At 39.7% G+C, this 22,347-nt stretch overlaps 1 protein-coding gene across 8 annotated transcripts in view; it reads right to left on the bottom strand.

Moving 5' to 3' along the window:
- Positions 1–4,797: 4,797 nt before the first annotated feature.
- The window catches only part of LOC148009637 (putative NOT transcription complex subunit VIP2), a 77,412-nt gene continuing 59,862 nt past the window's right edge, over positions 4,798–22,347 (bottom strand). For 6 of the 8 annotated variants that reach the window (XR_015689780.1, XR_015689785.1, XR_015689782.1 and 3 more), the window contains 4 exons: positions 6,959–7,103; positions 6,706–6,786; positions 6,156–6,270; positions 4,798–5,978 (listed from right to left, as the gene is read on the bottom strand). The gene's annotated coding sequence lies outside the window, so the exon portion shown is untranslated. Of the gene's footprint in view, positions 5,979–6,155; positions 6,271–6,705; positions 6,787–6,958; positions 7,104–22,347 lie in introns of those variants that run through there. The other 2 variants (XR_015689783.1, XR_015689786.1) reach the window with 2 other exon arrangements.

Below are 22,347 nucleotides of genomic sequence, written 5' to 3'. Positions count from 1 at the left end.
GCACACATTCAATATATTTACTTGTGTGGATACTTCAAAAAGATTAAAATAATCCTTTCTATGGATAGGATTTGTCCAAATGTAATACAAGTGTAAAGATATCCTATAGAGTTGTTGGGAAAAAGTTGTCTTAAGAGGTAGGGTTTCTTAACCCTAACATCTTAACATTGAGACCTTTGTCCTCTCTTTCATCTTTTCCATTATCCTAGCTAAACCTCTGCAGACCATGAGCTGCATGCTTGCTCGTTTCATCATGGATCCACCACCTCAATCCTACACTTGGCTTCAAGGTTCCCTTTGGGCTCCTCATCATAGCTATTGTCCTCATTCATAGTTCTAGCTTGAAAATTCATATGCAGATTGCATGAATGTCTTGACATGCAAGAAATCAACACCTAGTGCTTGCTCCAATCTTCCCCAAATGGTTGATGTGTGCATCTTTCATCTTTTACAAGTATACTAATGGTTGAGTATCCTTTTTAACAATGCTTTCATACATCAATAGCTAATATAGTTTTATTCCAAGCCATAAATCCCTTCCACACATGTTATCTTATGGGCTACTTAATCATTCCCATGCAAATGAAAGTATGGAATGAGTTTGGCATTCTAGCTATTCATATACCTAGTGTGAGGAAAGCTAGGGTTGATGTAAAGGGATTACAAAGTGCTCAATAAGTGCTTAGGTCAACTAGAGCAAGGTATGATGTGCAAAGGTTGACTTTAGAATCACTTTAGCCCACTTGCTTTGAGGAATTTATTGTTCATGTCCATTGGGAAAAAGCCATGGATGAAGAAATGGGTGCATTAGATGTAAATCACACTTGGGATTTGGTGCAATTGCCTAAGGGAAAGAAAGCTATAGGTTGCAAGTGAATTTACAAGGTAAAATATATAACACAGATGAAAGTGTAAGAAGGTACAAATCAAGCTTGGTCGCCAAAGGTTATGCATAGACCTATGGGATTGATTATGAGGAGACTCTTGCTTTAGTAAAAAAGATGGCAATTGTGAGATCTATCATTGCAGTGGTTGTAGCAAAAGGTTGGGTGCTACATAAAATGGATGTAAAGAATGCATTCTTGCATGGCAAGCTATGAGAAGAAATGTATATGGAGCAACCACAAAGTTATGAGAACATAGTTCAACACAATTATGTGAGTAAGCTACATAAAACCTCAGATGGTGGGCTAAAACAAGCACCAAGAGCATGCCATGACAAGATAGGAAAGTATCTTGTCTCTATTAGTTTCCATGTTGAAAATGCAAACCACTCACTTTAAGGGTATTAAAGTGATAGAGATATTGATATGATTACCTTATATGTGGATGATTTGATTGTTGGGGGTGACAATGTGCAACAGATTGAGCATGTGAAGTCTTCTCAAGTAAAAATTTGACGTGAAAGATTTGGCAAAGATAAAGTACTTTCTTAGCATTGAGGTGATTAGGACATTCAAGGGGATATTGCTCTCATAAAGATAGTATATCTTGGGTATGTTGACAAATTATGGTATGGCTAATTGTAAGCCAAATCTTAAGGCCATTAATCAAAATGTGAAGCTAAATGTTAATGTGGGTGAGATATTGGAGGATCACACAATGTATAAGAAGATTGCAACTACTTAGTTGATTTAAGAGTAGGTTTATGCAAGTGCCTCAGAAACCTCATTTGGATAGTGTGAGATGTACCTTATGATACCTTGAGGCCACATTGGATTATGGTACCTTTTATGAGATTGATTTAGCCGTGCAATATTTTGGCTATATTGGTGCAGATTAGTGAGATTATATGTTTAACAAGAAGTCTGCTATGGCTATGTATTTTCATTCGGGAGGGGAGTTGTAACCTAGAGTAGTAAGAAACATCCCACTGTTACATTATCGAGTATAGAGGTAGAGTACAAGGCTATTGCTATGGCAACATGTAACATAGCTTGGTTGTGAAAGACATTGAGATTCATTACCATTTCATTGAAGAGCAGAACTTGGCAAGTCATATGGACCTCACATATATGAGCACAAAGAAGCAAATTGCAAATATTTTCACCAAGGCCATAGGAGCAAAAAAGCTTTGACGATTTCAAAGCATACTTGAAGTAGAGGTCATGGAGTTGAGCTTGATGGTGCATATTGAGATGTCGAGCCCAACCCACACTGACACTCATGTACTTGGATGATCATTTCGGCATTCATATCACCAACGCGGTTGGTAGTAACTTTCCATATGCTTTTAATGATACTCTATAGTTGAATCTACCTACCCAAGTGATGGGATATGCTATGAAGTAGAAGAATAGAAGAAGTAAAAATAGGGTTTTAATCTTCCTATCTTGAGTGCATTCTGTAAGTTTTATGTGTCTTATGAGAGCTCAAGCTCCCTCTCTCTTCCCCTATCTTTTCAAATAGTTGTGTATTATGAATAGCCATAGTTAAGACACATTATTGAGCCATCTAAGTTAATTTTCTTGAGAATTAAATAAACCCGTAAGAAATTATGATTTCCTCATTCTACAATTGAGGGAGATTTCGTGGATTAAGCTTATTATGGATTGACATAATCATATTTAGGCAATCTTCAAAATACACACCATTTGATCTTTCATTTACAAGGAATGTGATGGGCTTTTACCAAAACAAAAAAGGGTTATTAGAGGTTATCCACACCAAATATGAAGAAGTCTTCAACCACCTTCGAGGTAATGGAACCATTTGGCTCATAAATCCAAATGTTAAGACAATACCCATATCTATTTCAAGCTTATTAGAAACATATGAATTTAACCTGTCTTTAGAAATACTTTTATCAACGATACATATATCTAAGAACCAATCAAAACCATCCATAAGCACTAATTTAGCCAAATTAACATCATGACATCTAAAGAGAACGCGGTTGAGGCCTCAAGTGAGGAGAGTGCACATATGTTTATCAACAACCATCTAAATATTACTGGTGCCAACATGTAGGAAATCTTGAAAGTAATAAGGTTTATCATAGTACTAGCAATTACAAAAAGAGGGACTCTTCAAAAAGATATCATAAGACTTGTAGAGTATCCTTGAAAGGAAGGAAAGAAATTTCACCCCAAGAATGACACCATCAAAAATATGAGGTAAGGGCTAATTTCAGAAAAACAAGAATCCTTGGAAGCAATCCTTTGGATTTACACAATCAAATAGCACATTACAAAAAGTAATATACCATATTTTCACAAGGAACTTCACAATGGTAAGATCTTCCTTCCATGCATATGAGCTCATGGAACCTACATCCTTAGTTCACTTACGATTTCTTTGTTGTAGAACTATAATCATCCAAAAGCAATCCTTTTCTTTTCAAGTAGTCAAGTATGATGTATGTATTGCTAGAAGCTTGTTTAGCAGTAGAAATAATCCTCGTCCCTTAATTTTGTTGGATAATAGTAGCCTTCAAAGCACCCCCTAATTTTGTTGGATGATAGTAGCCTTCAAAGCACCCAATTACTGGTGTCAAGATCCAGATATTAGTAGGACAAAGCATAGCATGCCAATTAGTACATGGAATATTAGAGGGATTAGCTATAGATACACCACCCCCAAGTGCATGTGTTATCAAAAACAAGTTTAACCATATACTGAACATATTAAAGAGTTTCAAATGTCCAATCACATATGCTTATGATACATGTTTTATTGATGTGACATGTTATCACATTACCTTGAATGTCACCTGTGCAAACCATCTTCATGTAAGTTGTGTCCCATTCAAAGCTATTGCCACAATTATCTATGCCTTCTCCCAATTAGTGACATTAGCAGTAGTAGCAATAGGATAGAAATAACAATAACAATAACAATAACAATTCAATACACTGGTGGTGTTGGTGGTGGAATTAGAACAAGAACAAGAATATATGGCTTTGATAAACCATTTCTTACCCATGCTTCTTGCACTATAATTACAACCATGCTATAGAAGACGAGTGATCAACCAAAGAAACTAAAGACATGACTTTTTAGTGTTAACTTGAAATATACACAAGCAAAGGTAGCTAAATCAAAGCTAGAAGATTATTAGAACGTTCTGGAGTCACTTTTTCAGTCTAAAGGGAGCACGAGGCAAGGGAGTTTAGGAAAACCTTTCTTTTACAGATATTTAGCATGTGAAAACATAAAGGCAAATGGGCAAGGGGGTCAAATTTACCCTTACATTAGAGCATTGCAATAGTTCTTTCCCAAAATACTGACAAGATTGGTATTTTTGATTGACCAATAAGAGAGGGAGATGAAGCATGCTGATTACATGTCATGCTTCTAAACTGGCCTCCAGTTATTCCAATTTTGTTTTAGCTGCACACTCCTTCCAACAGGTCCTAACCTTTGAAAACGGCCAATCACTAATCCTTTCAACAGGCACTAATGTAGTCTTAACATGGTATCATCCTATTATAAGTACTATTAAGGTCACATCACATGATTAGGTACCTCATACATCGACTAATAAAGAGAGCTGTTCATCCACAGCTAGGGTACATGTGAAAAGTATAGATGCCATACTAAAGAGACTTGCAACCACTCAACCATAACATTCTGACATGCTTTGAAGAGTGATAAAAAGAGGATGTAAAGATCAGGTCAGTTCAAGCTCTGCAACTTGCCAACATTTTGAAGAGTGATAAAACAAGATCACAAAGACATAGCCACACTTTTAACCTGGCTATGCCAAAGAAAGGGTATGACAAATTGTAATTTGTTCAAAATGCATCAAAAGCCAAGAGATGAGATGAGGAAGCCTTAACTGAACTATCTCAAATGTGAACAAGTGAGGTATTATAAGCATTATCCTCAATCAGAATACATATGTTCTTTTGATCTTTCCTACACTAAAACCTGGGTCAGATGCTTCCCCCCCCAAAACACAACAGAAAAACAAAAGGGGATGTGCTCTTGTACTTCGCTTCTTCAGACTTTGACCCAAGTCTATTTTGCAGGTCTTCAAAGCTTTGCAGTGTAATTAACCAAACAGTGGTGTTGTTATGCCCTTCCTTCTTCCAATGTCTCTAATTTCTTATCACAATTACTTATCCATCTTTTAAAGAGAAGCTAGCAGATCAAGATGTCTGGGAAGAACCTATCCATTCATCTCATCCCATTGATTTCAAGGAATTCTTAAATGAAATGTGTAAGATCTCTAGGATTTGTTGATGTGATAAGTGGACAGCATGTGATTCCTCTCTTGTGATATATGCCCTCCTCCATTAACATTTTGCCTTTTATCTGTTTCTAATGTATCATAGGCCCAGTAGAAGGCATGCATAACATAATGCACTTCTGAATCACTTCTTGGGTAACCAAAATCACAAAAGAAATATAGAATCTTTAACATCTGTGAATGATGCAATTATACAGCTCTTCACGTCTGTTAAATATTGATTAATTTTTTAGAATTCGTAACAATCCCATCAGTACCATGGATTTGCTCTCCTCCTATCCTGCAATCTCTGCCATTTTTGGAGTTATCTCCATACAAGCAAAAACCTGTACTGCCAGAGTATCTCAACACAAATGAATTGAGGTACTAGGCCTCACCACCCAAACCCATCAGCACCCTGTTGCATAGATTTAAGATCTCCAATGACCACGACTCACATCAGATGCTACCTATTCATACTTGACAATCTTTACAGACTATCAAATTGGCACTTCCCTAAACAATTTTTGTCTACTGCAATATTGCACTTATCTCACAGTTGTACTCTACAAGATGTATCTCGCAATCTCTATACAGAGTAGACAGTCATTATCTGTTACAAAAATGCAGGTGTCATGAGCTTTACAAGACAGCTGCACAAAATGGCTCAAAAGACGATACAAGAAGTGTGACTACAGCTGAGAAGGGTGGCCCTTGTACCACCAGTTATTGGGAACCTAAAGGTGTCTATGCAAGCTCTGTACAGTTGGTTTTATGCTCCCCACACAATGTCTCGGCTCAAGACCTGAATGAAATATCATCAAACAAGGAAAGATTAATGTGTATCCTGCATCAACCATAAAATGGGAATGTGCAAAAGTGTGCTTATATGGTAAGTTCTATTCTGATGTGGTACAAAGGGAGCCATAACTGATACTGTTTGCAAGTGCAAAATGTACAGAAGTGTAAGTTCTAGTCTTACATGGTCTACAGGGAGTCGTAATTGTAACTGCCATGAATATCCAATGGCACAGCAGACAGTCTCAGGAATTGAGTAACCCAGTGGAGGTTATGGTTTCCTGTGTCCAAGGAGACACCTGGATATCACATTCATCAGACACTAACGCGATACTTTAGAAACTAGCAATGCTTGTTAGGAGTTTGAATAGAATGTCTTTTTTCTTCACACAATGGGTTTGAACATCTTACGGCAAATTATTGTCCTTAACAAAATGGCAAACCAATTAGCATTTTTTTGGCAGAAAACTACGTCAAACGTATTTTATACGTTGACTTTGAAAATGGTCAACAGGTTTCCTGCAGATAATTAAGTCTCAATGCTATGCTAAAAGTTTTAGAATTAATATGCATGTACCATGAATCGGGCAGAATAACCTGCAAAGCATTCTAACACTAGTCCAAAGTAATGAATTATGGGAAACTCTCAAAATGTAAAGCATGTCTAACAGTAGCTCAATTCAGAGAGTAATCAGAGAAAAGATTTAACTGCTGACAAAGTTGTAGGTGTATACCTTCAGCTTGAAACCTGATTATGGCTGTTGGGGAAGTGGCGGGAACTTTTCCACCATCTCATGATGAAGAACAAAGTTGTCCTGCCACATTTACATACAGGAGCTCATCTTTCTATCTTCCTCTGTAAGGTTTTATGCATCTTTTAAATCTAGCAAGTTCATGTTTCTTCTAAAACCAAAAATCATTTGAATCGTGACAAGAAGTTCAAATTTACTCAAAAGTTTGATTAACCTGACATATCAGAAGGCATACCTTTCTTGCTGTATCCCAGGAATTAACATCAAAGAAATAATAAGAACTGCGCTCATAAGCATTTGTGGTCACAAGAGGCTCAATGTTGGGCACGCGCATAAACCATGTACGAAGTTCTTTGTGATAAAACCAACCCCTTTTATACCTGTAGTAAAAAATAAGAGTGTTCCTCATATAGTGCAGGCGAGTGTCAATGTTCTATAAATCCACAGTTTTTGGCAATTTACAGTTTGATAATATAAACACTGCAAATTCCCATCTGATTCTGTGAAAGGAAAGTATGTAATAGAAAGAAGTTCAGGTCCTTTCAAACACATTTTAGATGTTATTGATTGCCTATGGGTGGTAGTGCTCACCTTTTGTATGGCATGGAATGCAATCTATGCAACAGTTGTGAAGTTAGAGAGATATTTGTGTGCATTAGAGGTGATGCAGAAGCAATGAGGAGTGATTACCTTCAATGGAAAGTGTCCAATCAAGGTGATACAAATTAGCTTGAGTGGTTCACTTTGAGTAAATGTGATGCATCATAGTCAAAGTGTTGACCACCTTGAGTGGAGGTGATGCACCGATCAATAATTAAATTAAATTGTCTAGGCCAATTTATCTTCCAAGTATCCCAGAGCAGTTATTGACCCTTAGACCGACATTGATAAATTAATTAATACCTAGTCTCTAATATCACTACTGACATTAGTGGCCAATATATTAGATCAAGCTAAGTAGAAAGTGTTTCTTGGATGAGAGATAGATAGGAGAGTACAAAGCATACCGCTGAAATATCAGCACGAGAGCTTGTTTTGAATAAAGAGAGAGACCTCCAATATATAGGTATGGGCCTTGGGTGCTCAAAAGTAGAAAGTAGAGGCTACAAATGATAAGCGTTTGCTGAAAATGACAAGTGTAGGCTTACTTGTCTCTTCAAAATGACACGTGTCCTCTTCTAGATGCCACATGTTACTTTTCTAAAGAAAGAAGCTTCCAAACCTTCTACTCTAAAAATCCCTCAACTAGTTAAGAATTTGAGATAGTTGCTGAAGACAAAATTGTTCCTTGAGAAATTCCGAAACCTTTTACGCGAACAGAATTTCCATTTGAACAACTTTCAAAAATAGTAATCTCATAAATTTTAGGAGTTGCCAAATTTAGCTTTTGGAGAGCTTCATTATATAGATTCACTGATTCATAGTTTGTTTCTTTGATCATGAGCATTTAGTTTCATTTTTTGAAACCACTCATTATATAGATTTCTAGTCAACGTGACTATCTGAGTATAAAAGTCTTAGTTATGTGAGCTTTCCAGTCAATCTAACCACTTGACTAAAACTTTTAATTTCTCTTGGGCATCTCGTCAATGACGACCCAAGTATAATTATAGGGCATTTTTGTCATTGGCTACCCTTAACTAGAAATATGAACATTTAATTATATCTTGAAATACTTAAATAATACAAGTCGTCTTTCAAAGTACATGAGCATCAAATTGATTTGGAATCATTGAGCCAATATGTCTTGATAATAATTAATATACAAAAGGTTTGTTACATTCCTCCCTTTTGAAATCCATCTTGTCCTCAAGACGTTGCTTAAAGTATTTTTTATCCTACAACTCCTTCATAAGCTGTAAGTATTTCTGGATAGTCTTTAAAATACTCATTTAGCATCCATTTAGAATCTTCTTTTTTTTCGCAAATAAAAAGTGGCTGATTATATTACTTCAAAAAAAACCCTAAATACAAGCTAGAGCTCATGCTCAACAGACTAGCTGGAGCTCATGCAGAGTCACAAATATATCAGATGTACAAGCCTTTCAGAGCGGTCTAGGGGGGATGGGGCAAGAAGCAATGGAGGGGATGTAATGTCATTTGGGGCTGCCTGCTTGCATCTCAAAAAACAGGTCCTGGCCGCCCCAAGTGCGCATGAAATGACAACGGAGCTCCTAAAGAGCCATGGACTCGCCCTGCACTTGATCCCATTAACCACAGAGGGAGTGGATGATGGAGGTCCAAAGCTCTGCTAAGGTCGCTTGTATTGAAAGTCTCTCTTCGCCAAAAACCTCCTGATACCGCACCTTCCAGATATGCCATCCAGTAAGACTCCTTATGATCTCCCATACTTCAGAGCAGTCTACTGTGGGCTCCAATACCTAGTGGATGGGTAGAGCCTCCAAACCGACCACTACCCACGACCCTGCCTTAATAATGAATATCATGTCCTGCATCCCGACCTCATGTAGAAGGTGACGGCCCTGGTTGATTGCCTACCAGCAACAAGCTCCCCAAGAGATACATCCAAGGCTGGGAGCCATGCGGCGAAGGATGCGACATGCTCCTCTCCACACTAGCTGGGCTGCCTCACACGAACAAAGACAGTGCTTTGGGATTTCCAGAGGTTGTTGTGTGCAGTGCTTACAACCTTGCTCCTTTTGCATCTGGGTAAGCCAACTTCCCACCGCCAAACCTCCATGTATCACCAGCCATAAAAAATACGATACCATCTTCAGTCTCCAGCTATCCCATTGGCAGCACCAAAAGGTCCGTCGGAAAGGCTCCGTGGTGCTGTGCTCCACCCAGTGCCTGCTACGTGATAGCACCCAATCCATATCCTCATGCATCAGTACATGTCTACCAATCCTGGCAGTATACTCCGGAAACCTCAGTGGCTTCTTAGCGACCACAGTGGCCGGCCATAGCCACTCCCTCGGATCCCACTCCAACTCATCAAGTGGCCTACCCTCCCAGATCCAGAAGCACCACACTCCGATCTCCTCCCAGAAGACAAAAAGGTCCAACCGTCATGTCTTTTCCTAAAGGCCAATCACTTGTATCCTCCTCCAAGTGGATCCATTTAGAATCTAAATGAGAGTAATTATTAAATTTTAAAAGAAATTTTCTATAAATATTTCTTCCTCATTATTTTATCATAAGAAATACTAATTGCTCTAGTTGAAGTATCTCCTTCTGTTCATCTACTTCAAATGGATCCTCTATTACAGGTTCCAATGATTAAGGCCCTTCATAAGGCTTCAGAAGATGGATATGAAAAGCATTGTAAATTCTCCAATGCTCTAGAAGTTGTAACTTGTAATAAACAACATTAATATTTTCAATGGCTTGAAATCGCCCATAATTTCTTAATAGAGCTTGGTAACTTGGGATGAAGGCTTGTTAGAGCTTTTTAGACAATCTTTGTCAAATTTCAATCAATTGCCTTCGATCCTTGTCTGCTGCTTTCTTTTGTTTTTCTTAAGATCTTTGAATAGCTCGTCTAACTTGGGTAAATGTTGTATCCATATCACGCACGAACTTATTGGCATAAAATATCTCCTTGGTTTTGAGAATAGGTAATAAGAGTGGTTTTCCATATATAATCTCAAATGGTGCTTTACAAGAAGTATAAATTATGTTGTTATAGGCATATTCTACCAAAGGTAAATACTTTTTCCATTGTTGGTTGGTTTCATAGCAATAGCATTTCAATATATCCAATATTGTGAGATCGCCTATCTCACTTCGACCATCTGTTTAAGAATCATAAGAAAATAAAAATGTACGTTTTGTACCCAAATTTTTAACAAGAGCTCACCAAAAGAGACTAGTGGCTTGTGGATCTCTATCACCCACAATGGAATGCGGCAGTCCATGATACTTAAAGATTTGTTGAATAAATATTCTAGCTATATATGGAGACTTAATAGTCTTCTTGACTGAAATGAAATGAGCATGTTTGCTAAACCTATCAATAATAGTTCATATATCATCATTGCCGTTTGCTGATTTTGGCAAGCCAAAAATAAAACCCATAGCAATGCTTTCCCAAGGTTGGCTCGGAATTGGTAATGGTTGCAAAAATCCTACAAGCTTTTGGCCAACAAACTTAACATCTTGGCACACAAGACATTCTTTGATAAATTACTCAATGTCTCGTTGAAGACTTGGCCAAAAGAAACATATTTCAAGTGCCTTGGTTGTGGCCAGAATACCACGATGAGCCATGTAAGGTGCCACATGGCATTCTACCATTACTTTAGGCCTGAAATCTTTACACACATAACTTATTCTCCATCATTAAAAACCTATCTTTAATAACATAAAAATTTACCCTTTTGCCAAGTTGTAAATTCTTCCGGATGATTTTAAAATCTTCATCAGAAGCATACATATTCCTCGTATTAGTAAAATCTATATGATGAATCATGGACACTACATGAATCTGAGATCTTCTTGACATGGCTACCTTGTTTCACTTTCTAGAAATATACAATATTTGAAAGTTAAATTGAGCTAAATAATTGGCCCATCAAATACACTTTTCAAAAATCTTCGGTTGATTAAGAAAATGTCTCAAATTATCATGGTCTATCTTGATTGAAAATTCTCCACCTAAAAGATAGTGTCTTTAATCTTTTAAAGCTTAAATGATACCCATTAACTCCTTTTCAGAGGTAGTAGCATTACTATCTCCATTTTGTAACCCTCTGCTTATATAAGCAACTGCATACCCTTCTTGGTTTAAGACTACATCAATGCAATCTCTTGAAGCATCACATTTTACAAAGAAAGGCCTCAACAAATTAGATATAATCAAAACACATCCTTTGCTTATATAGAATTTTAGAGTTTCAAAAGCTTCCTTCTTTAGTTTGGTCCATCGAAATGCCACTACTTTCTTGATTAAATCATGCAATGGCCCAGCAACCATTGTAAACCATTTAATGAATCTCTTCTAATAAGAACATAATTCCAAGAAACTTCGAACTTCATGAACGCTAGCCAATTCTCGTCATTCTACAATAGCCTTGATTTTTTCTAGATCCATCCGAATTTCATATTTGGATACAATATGACCGAAGTAGTAAATCTCTTCTAGGAAAAACTCACTCTTTTTACCATTAGCATAAAGTTTGTGTTTGCAGAGTTCTTGAAACACTATTTTCAAGTGTTGCTTATGCTCTTCTTCATCTTTTAAATGAACCAATATATCATCAAAGAAAGTACCTAGAAAACATTTGATGTGCACTAAAGATTCTTTCCATCATTCTATTAAAGGTTGCAAGAGTATGGTGAGACCAAATGGTAGCACAAGAAACTCATACAAACCAAAAGATATCCTGAATGCTATTTTATAAATATCTTGAGAACAATCCCTTTTTTATAATAGCCACTCTTCAAGTCAATCCGGCTGAATACTTTGCATCCATCCAATCTATCCAAGATATCATCAATTCTTTGGATCCATCCAATCTATTCAAGATATCATTAATTCTTGGAATCAGAAACCTATTCCGAATTGTAATTTTATTGAGGACCCTATAGTCCACACACATGTGCCAAGATCCATCTTTCTTTTATATTAAGAGAACTGGAGAGCAAAAATGTAAGAAACTGGGTTTTATTAGATCCTTCTCCAAGAGTTCATTCACTTGCTTCATGATCTCCTCTTATTGTGTTGGACTCAGACACTAGGAGTCATCTATTTGGAGGTGAGCTCCGAGGAATGAGATCAATGTGATGATCTTCAGGTTTCTCTAGTGGTAACTCACCAGGTAAAGTGTTTGCAAAACAATATTCATAATCCTTTAAGAAACTCATTCGGTCCTCATTCATATCTAAGATGGACTCTTCAATTCTAGACTCTTTCTTAGAATCTTTAATAAAAATCAAGTATTGTACGAGGAAATAGACTGTTTCATTGCTTTACAAATTTGTACATGGGATAACATGAAAATAGAGTTTCCTTCCACTCCCATATCAAAAGATACATTTTTACTCTTGAAAGGAAATCTAAACTTATTTTGATTCCAATCAATGGTTGGATCTATTTTTCTATAGCAAGGTATTCCTAATACATCATCACAATGACCAAGATCTCCAATGACAAAACTCTCATGATCTACATAATCTCCTATTTCAATTCGTAGTTTCCTAAGAATAGAAATAACTTCAAACTTCATTCCTTGAAAAGCAACACCTAACATTTCTAGTGTTCCAAACCTCTTCTTTGGTAGATGTAAAGCTTCAACAATCCAAGGATAGATATAATGATATGTAGCCCCTGTATTAAAATGAATGGGAACAAGTTGATTAGCAATCTTACCCCAAGCCATAAACAGCTTCGTTTTCTCTAACAGAGTTACATCTTGTTGCAAGAATTCCTTAGGTACAGTACTTGCTTAAGGTGTCTTTTGGGGTTGGTTTTTCTTCTTTGCCTTAGTAGGGCATTAACCAACCATGTGTCCTTTTTCTCCACAAGAGAAACATCGTCTTGTATATTCTACTAAATGTTGATATGTTAGCTTCTTTTTGGATGGCAAAGGTGATCTATCTCCATCCTTATGCTTTGGTTCTTGTTTATCTATCTTCTTTTGATCAAACATCTTGATCTTCTTCCTTTGTGGTTCTTCTTTTAAGGCTTTACCAAGTGTTATGGATCCCCATCGGACCCAGTCACGTGCATCGCGCCACGGACCATTTCACCATGTCATCCCAACATAGCACAGCACAACATAACACGGCCCTCCTTAATATGACACAGCACCTCAACACAACATAACACCTCCACCCAACATGGTTCCTTAACACAGCATGGCACCGGTATAAGGGAAGGGAGTACGAGGCTTGGGCAAACCATGTCTCCCCACCTCCTCTATGTAGGCCGTGCCTCATGGAGCAACCATCATTTTTGCCTCCCGGTGTGCAGGGTTCTCATTTTGAGCGAGGCAGCCAAGCCCCCTGCTCCGAGTTTGAGTCGCCATGACTTATTATGAGGAGAGATGAGTTGTGAACCGTGTCGCCCCCGTGTTCTAAGATGATTGATTGTGGATCCTTGTGAGCCCAAAACTCTTCCGTGGCATGATCCGATGACTCCAAGCGCCATGTTACCTTGCGAGTTAGACAAATGCATTACATGTGTTGTGAGCGAGCCGCAACGAGGGAGGGACATCAAGGGCGTAATGGCCCGTGATGCGACGCAACGCGACGGGGTCATGTTGTGACGCGACGGCGTGTCGCCTTGACATGTCTTGCAAGTTGGCTTCTGCTATGTGTTCAGGACGTGATGCGGTGCTGCTATCCACGGGCCATGTTGCTTGTGCGGGTTTCACGTGCGGACCCGTGGGACCAAGTATGCACCGTCACACTTGGTATCAGAGCTACCTCCTACCCAACTGCTGGGGTGGTCAACATGGGTGGAGGCAGGTCGGCCAAGGTTTCAAGCTATGAGTGTCCAGCAAGTCGAGACGTCAAGTCGAGCTTGTTCAAGTTGCATGTGTTGAAAAATGTGCTGTCATGTGAAATGAAGCAGGGTCGGGGCTGCGTGCTGCCACCCACAACTTGTATAGAAATGTGAAGAGACTGTTGTAGCTGAATGGTTTGAGCCTGAATCTATGCCTAACCACGGGCAATGAAGTGGAATGCTCATCTGTGCTCAAACTGGATCTCTTGGGACTATGAGGGCCATGTTATGAGACCAAATCTTATTGGCGGACCAAAAACGCGGGTTGACAGGTTTAAGCAGATCAAAGAAAGTTGCTTTGCCCGTTTTCTTATCCCGAGGGCGGCTTGTTGACCTGAAATCTATGCAAGCTAAAGATGGAGCCTACAAGCTTAGTGTCTCGAGAGAAGACTCATGGGTTTGGCGCGAGGATAAAGAAAGCGGGTACAGGAGAAGGAGAAAAGAAGAAATCTTTGAAGACTCCCGGACCTGGCAAGAGTATAAACAACGTGGGCATGGTAGAGATGACGAGGTGTATTTGATGGAGTAGATGAGCGCCTGAGGGTGAATTTCTAGTCTATTGAATGAAAACCCTTGTGTCGATACCGAAGACTCCCGGACCTAGCAGGAGGATAAAGAACGCGGGCTTATGGTGAGACCACTTGTTGGAGAATGCGGATTGAAGATCTGTTTGATGAGCTAAAAAATGAGCCAAGAGGCGAAACGGAGCAGAGTATGGATGGCCGTGGATTATATTAGTCGGAGCTGAAGGAGATGGTCTGCTTGTTATGGGACTACTATAGACTGCTTGAATGAACCTGCGGCACTGAAGTCACGTGAAGGGAAACTGATAGGCTATGGCTTGCAACTCCTAACCCGGGGAGTATAAAGGAAGCGGGCATGTGGTGAAGAGTTGAATTCGGGCGAGAAGGCCCTTTGTGTTAAAGAGGAAGATGATGGAGTGGAAGAAAGCGGAGGTGAGAAGGAGAGAAAAGAGCGTGAAATATGGATGTGGACTTCGGCCCCAAAGTTTTATGAAGAAAAGATAAAGGAAATGAAGATTAAGAAGATGAAGATGGAGATGAGGAGGCAAGAGATGAGGTGGAGAAGACTCGTGACGCCGTGAGTATAAAAGAACGGCCATGCTGAGTTAGAAGATGCGAGACTCCTTGAGCCGAGAGTATAAAAGAACCGTCGGGTGCATAGAAGAAGGTGAGGAGTGTGAAGATGTGTGGTGCACGACGCTCGTGAGCCACGAGCCTAAAAGAACGGTCGGGAGCGAAGGCCATGAGGGCTGAAGGAAGAATGAAGACTCCTAACGCCGGGAGTATAAAGAACGGTGTAGAGACTCGTGGACCTAGGGCACGTATAAACAAGCCGTGCCGGGTGGAGAAGGAAGGGCCCTATGACCTCGCCCAACTACGTGGAAGCCAAGGCGTCTCGGACCCGAGGTGGAAGCTAGGAGGGCGCAAACATGTGCAGGTCTGGAAGCGACGCAGCGGGGTATGGGACCCAATGTGAGGCTGAAGGACTTGTACCATACACGGGTGAAGACGCTTATACGGGAGAATCAGACCCCATATGAGTGGATGCATTTCCTGCAGCGGAGCCCTTCATGAGGCAACGGCAGTTGATCTCGACCCTAGAGTACGAGCAAGGGACAGGGCGACTGTGGCAACCAACCAAGGCGGATGGCAACATGCTGGAAAACACTTGCGGTCTACGACACGAGGCTACTACAAGAGTTCTGCTGCGGAGTCACACGTGAGGCAATGGCGTTGATCTCTCATTCCCACAGAGCCTCTACAATGGGATGGCTAGTCTCACCATAAGAGGCTCAGAGCCGTCTACGCATCTGATGCATAGGCGGTTTGCCCCAGGTTGTTGGGGGAAAGCAACCCTTCTTGGGTATGGCACGAGGCGTATGATGGGACGCGGCTTAGGCCCTGGTTGAAGCAACTCTAAGTCTACTTGCCTAGAAAAAGGAAGAGGGGAAACGACTTCAATTCAAGTTCAGAAAACAACTCAAGGATGCAAGTGGCAGTTGTGTCTCTGACGCGGAAGCTAGAGCAGGTGGCAACGCCTCAGCTATCTGAATGAGGAGAGAAGCAAACCAAGGCAAGTGACACTTCTTTGGTCTTCGGATCAAGGTCGGACCTACGGCCAGTGGGTTGAGATCTGGCCAACAAAGGCGAGCTCTTTCTCGTGCTAGGTGGATGGGGAATCTTGCAAGGGTGCCGGGACATATTACAAACGACCCAAAGAAACCGCTGCCTCAGCTCTAGATTACTATGTGCCATAGGTAACTCGAATGGTTGGTGAATCCTCATACTACTCCTTTTCAGGGTGATTAACATTGATCCTCTTTGTAGGGAACCAACTCAATTCGAGTGGACTCGAATTCGATCAAGAGGGGGTAGGTATGAGGGAAGGGAGTGTGAGGCTTGGGCAACCCATGTCTCCCCACCTCCTCCATGTAGACCGTGCCTCATGGAGCAACCATTGTTTTTGCCTCCCGGCGTGCAGGGTTCTCATTTTGAGCGAGGCAGCCGAGCCCCCTACTCCGAGTTTGAGTCGCCATGACTTATTATGAGGAGAGGTGGGCTATGAACCGTGTCGCCCCCGTGGCGCCGTGTTCTAAGATGGTTGATTGTGGATCCTTGTGAGCCCGGATCTCTTCCGTGGTGTGATCTAACGACTCCAAGTGCCATGTTACCCTTGTGCGAGTTAGACAAACGCGTTACGCGTGCTGTGAGCAAGCCGTGACGCGGGAGGGACATCAAGGGCGTAACGGCCCGTGACGCGACACGACACGACAGGGTCATGCTATGACGCGATGGCGTGTCACCTTGACATGTCTTGTGAGTTGGCTTCTGCTGCTGCGTGTTCAGGACGTGACGCGGTGTTGCGTGCCTGCGGGCCATGTTGCTTATGCGGGTTTCGCATGCGGACCCGTGGGACCAGGTATGCACCATCACACCAAGCATCCATGGCATATACAATCCTTCAACTTCTCAAGCTGCATCTTGGGCTGCTTTCAAAGCATCAAGCTTTGTCATCTTGACAACCCGTCATACAAATGTAATCCATGAATAAACTTTCTCATCTCCATATTGGAAGAAACTTCATTAAGAGATGTAAACTTAAGAGAAGATATGTTTCAACATTGTCTCCGTGGCTTTGCTTTAGCTCATCCCATTCTTGTTGCACATCAACTTCAAAGGATGAAGGCAAAAACTTCTTGTTAAACATCTCCTTAAACTCTTTCCAAGACTTGGGTTCTTTTTCCTCTTAAACAACTTTGAGCTACCAATTCAAAGCGGCATTCTTTAGATGCATTTTAACCTTTCTTTTTTTTTTTGTATAATCTTCACCACCAAAAGCAGTATCAAACAGTCTACTAAAAGACACAGCTTTTTAAGAATCTCTCTTACAACAAAAAACATCAAACTTGACACTCTTCTCTCCAGGCTTAAAGTCCTTTTTAGCATCGTTTTCCTTTGCTAAAAGCATCTTTGGAGATTCAGCTATCATGGAAATAGCCGGTTCTTTGACTTTCTCCATACTCTTCTCAATGGAGGGATTCTTAGAACAAGAGGAGGCAGCTTGTGTATGAAGAGACTTCGAAGTCATTGCTTGGATGGATCCTCCAATGATAGGTGATATATTGACTTTCATAGACTTAGTTGCATCAATAACATTGATACATTTTATGCTGAGGTAGGCCTTTGCAGCTGTAATACCATCTGTCTCAAGAGCCTTCTCGGTAAAGAAATCTTCAAAGACCTTCGTTTTAGCATGTACTTTAGCCCTTCTCTCCATCAAAGCTTGAATTTCTGGATCAGTTTCCAGCTCCTTGTATCTTTGTATATTCTCATAATTAGAGAAGCATACAAATATAAAGTGTTGAGAGCCTTCCGGTTCTTCACAAAAATTCTCCTCTTCACCTATTGACATGGTGAGAAAATTGAGTCCAAAGATCTTGTCAACCAGAAAAGTTCTTGGAAAGAAGAAGTCATTGCTCTGATACCAATGTAAGTGTGGGGAAGAACGTGATAATGACAATACTTTAAACTTAACTAACTTGATCAAATATCACCATGAAAAATTAGAAGAGAGAGAGAGAGAGAGAGAGAGAGAGAGAGAGAGAGAGAGAGAGAGAGAGAGCAGAGTCAACACCATGTTGAGAGGGGAACCAACCCCTCCCTCTTTTTAGAAATTTATTGAAACAAAACCAGAAGCACCAAATACTTGAACCATATACAAAAGAGCTAATTTGTTGCAATTCTGAAAACTACAGTTTTGAAACCCTAATTTCTACAAACTTCGCGTAGTAAGTTGATTCACTTCTTTAGTGCTTAAATTAGATCAAGCTAAGTAGAAAGTGTTTCTTGAATGAGAGATAGATAGAAGAGTACAAAGCATGCAGCTGAAATTTCAGCACGAGAGCTTGTTTCAAATAAAGAGAGAGACCTCCAATATATAGGTATGGGACTTGGGTGCTTAAAAGTGGAAAGTAAAGGCTACAAATGACAAGTGTAGGGTCACTTGTCTTTTCAAAATGACATGTGTCCTCTTCTAGATGCCACATGTTACTTTTCTAGAGAAAGAAACTTCCAAACCTTCTACTCTAAAAATCTCTCAAATGGTTAAGAAATTGACATAGCTGTTGAAGACAAAAATTTTCCTTACGAAATTCCGGAGCCTTTGACGCAAACAAAATTTCCATTTCAACAACTTTCAAAAATAGTAATCTTCTAAATTTTAGGAGTTTCCAAATTTAGCTTTTGGAGAGCTTCATTATATAGGTTCACTGATTCATAGTTTGTTTCTTTAATCATGAGCATCTCGTTTCACTTTTTAAAACCACTCATTATATAGATTTCTAGTCAATGTAACTATCTGAGTGTAAAAGTCTTAGTCATCTGAGCTTTCTGATCAATCTAACCGCTCGACTAAAACTTTTAATCTCTCTCGGACATCTATCTTGTCAATGACGCCCCAAGTATAATTATAAGGCATTTTGACCATTGACTACCCTTAACTAGAAAGATGAATATTTAATTATATATTAAAATACTGAAATAATACAAGTCACATTTCGAAGCATATGAGTATGGAATCATTGAGCCGATATATCTTGGTAATAATTGACATACAAAAGGTTTATTACAGAATTTCAGAGCTCCTAATGTCCAATCTAGCTAAGACTAAGACTCACATGTAAGAGATGATTGTGCAAGTCACACAACTACTAGCATCCTCCATAAAGGGTTGACTTGCCAGAGTAGGTGCATGCCATAATGTAACTTATGGGAAAGAAGCCACAACACCAATGTGACCAACTTGTAATGAGAGGGTGAAAGAGAGCAAAACATAGGCCTCCTCAAAATTGCAATGGAATGGACTGAAAAAACCTAAGTTAACATTCATATTGTCACCCCTCGAAACCTATGTTCTTCAAGCTGAATGAGAATCTATAGATCTTGGAGCACCCCTGCGCTTGATACCATGTGAGGAAACAGTGGGGTTTGCAATGGCGACACAAAGTGAATGAACATAGAAACACATATAATAGGAGAAAGGCAAATGAACCAAATGATAATACAATGAGCCTCAAGCCTCTGTGTCTCTAGGACAAAGGCTAAGGGGTGAGCCAAGATTCTAAAGTTCATGGAGTGGCTCAAGATAACTACTCCATCCCGACTATCAAGGTAACACTTGTAGAAGTAATGTGCACTGCAAAGGGGGCAAAACGCTGTCCTCTGGGCAAGAGGAATGTCGAAGAGGACACTAGATGAATGTGAACAGCAATGAAGGAAGCACAACAAAATCTTTTGTAGGTGCATGATGATGAAGAGTAGCCTCCAAGGGCTACAACAACCAAAATGCAGGTAGCAGCTGATGGAAAAGGCTTCTAGGAGGGTAGTGACTACACTAGAGTATGGTCAAATAGCTGCAAGGGCAATAGCAGCAAAATACAAAAGGAAACACCCTAAAGGAGATGGTGACTATCTGTAAATGTAGGTGATTGGCTGCAAAGTATCTATGGAGTATAATGTAGGGGGTATGCTTGGATCAGCCCGTGCTTTTATTACCAAGCTTTGAGGATCATTAAAGAGCTTTGGAGATTGATATTGAAGTTGCCTTCAAGCCTTCTCAGCCATTGGAGCATCCCAAGCAAGACATCGAGCTAGCTATTCTTCATCGGGCCAGTTAACAAGGAATTCCTAATCATCTTGAATCTCTCTTCATAATCCACTTCATGAGCCTTCTTCCACTTGCTAAGATTCAATTCTTGGTTAGAGCCTTAATCTAAAGTCCACTCTCCCTTAGAATTGCTCCAATCATTAAATCAGTGCATTGAAAGGCATCTTTACAAGCATGTATATCTGAGAATTGCATCAAGTATGGAATGTTATTGAAATCGGACAGCTCTTAGAGCATTATTGGAGTACGAGGCTTTATTTCAAGTGCCAACAGCCCATTCATCTAAGAAGCAATTGATCATCCTGTCGACTTGGAACCTAACTCAAAGCTTAACAACTAACCTCCCTAAAGACTCTCCAAATGTGAACGAGAAGAGATGACTAAGCAAATCTAAGGGTTTGCTGGAAATGGTATTCATAGAGCCAAGTTCTTTGCCATATGTCTCACCAGTGTTGTTGGCAAAGAAGAAAGATAGCATCTTTCAAATATGTATTGACTACCAAGTTCTAAACAAGATCACAATCAAGAATAGAAAACCCATCTCAAGAGTGGATGATTTGTTATAGATGAGTTGAAGGAAATCAAATGCTTCACAAAAATAGCCTTGAGATCGAGCTACCACCAAATTAGAATGAGAGAGGGCGATGAAGTCTCTACCATTTGAATTAACCAATGCCCAGCCACCTTTCAAAGTTTAGTGAAAGGTTTTTAACCCTTTTCTCTTCAAGTTTATATTAGTGTTCTTTGACGAAATCCTCATTTACCAAAAGCCATTGAAGAATCATCTTATGCACATAAGCAAGGTGTTTGACATAGTAAGGGAGCATAAATTGTTTGTCAAGGAGAGCAAGTGTGTATTCATGCAAACGAAAGTCAAATATTGGGGGCATATTGCGAGTGAAGAAGGCATAAATACTAACCCAAAGAAAGTGCAATGTGTCAAAGAATAGCCAACACCAACCAATATCACTTCTCTTCATGGTTTTCTTGGACTTTCATCTTTCTAAACAATTTATTAAGCATTATGCAACAATTGCAACACCTTAAACTGATGGGCCAAAGAAAAAAGAGTTATTTTGGGATGCCATAACTAATCGGAGCTTCAATCAACTCAAAGAATTACTTACCTCAACGTCTAAAACTAGTCTTCCTTCCGTGGATGGGCGGTAATTCCCTGATTACAACTTAGTTACAGCAATAACATTTATTACAAAACTAAGAAATGCAAAATAACTTACAATCTTGGACAATGGACATCCTGTTGGCCCCAAAATTGGCACCCCTTTCGGTATTTATTTAACTTAATTGAAGAAGAAGTCGATGTATAATGGGATTCTCCCAATCCCTTTTGGTATTCCAACTCCCCTTGCTGTCCAAAATGACCAACAAGTCTTCAATCTAATTTGCCCCTTGATTCGAGCAGCCAATTGGCCTTCACCCGCTTTGAAGGAGATGAAAAATACCCCAAATTCATTGATTTGCTGGTCTCTCCACCTGAATTCGACTGAAAACAACTTCAACCCTGTCGAATCCAAGTCTTAGAGCTTCCAATTTTTAGCACACTTCCCGGGCTACTGCTACGACATTATCCATAATCAAATATTAATTTTCAATCTTAAAATATTGACGATTAATCTACTAATTATTTTAGTACCCGAAAAAATAATCTGACTAGCCAATAATTAAATTTGCTAGGGAACTTCCATTCCGAGTGTCTCCGTGCTATCTTTGACCAATCAAATTGGCACTAGATACCATTAAATGCCACTTCTCTAGTGTCACCAATTGACACTTATGGCCAAACGAATGACCTAGGCCAACAACTCACAACCAGATACCACCAAGTACTTGTGCAATATAACTTATAGCAACTTTTGCCTTTGACATCCCGTGATTTCCTCAGGTCCTAAGCTCATAAATTTACTCTAACCCCAGTTACACCTCACATGTGCAACATTTACTTAACC

This window comes from Lygodium microphyllum, chromosome 30 (genome assembly GCF_053477565.2).
Source record: "Lygodium microphyllum isolate KBCC chromosome 30, Lygodium_microphyllum_v1.1.10, whole genome shotgun sequence".
NCBI lineage: Eukaryota > Viridiplantae > Streptophyta > Polypodiopsida > Schizaeales > Lygodiaceae > Lygodium > Lygodium microphyllum.
This window is presented reverse-complemented; position numbering and strand designations above follow the sequence as displayed.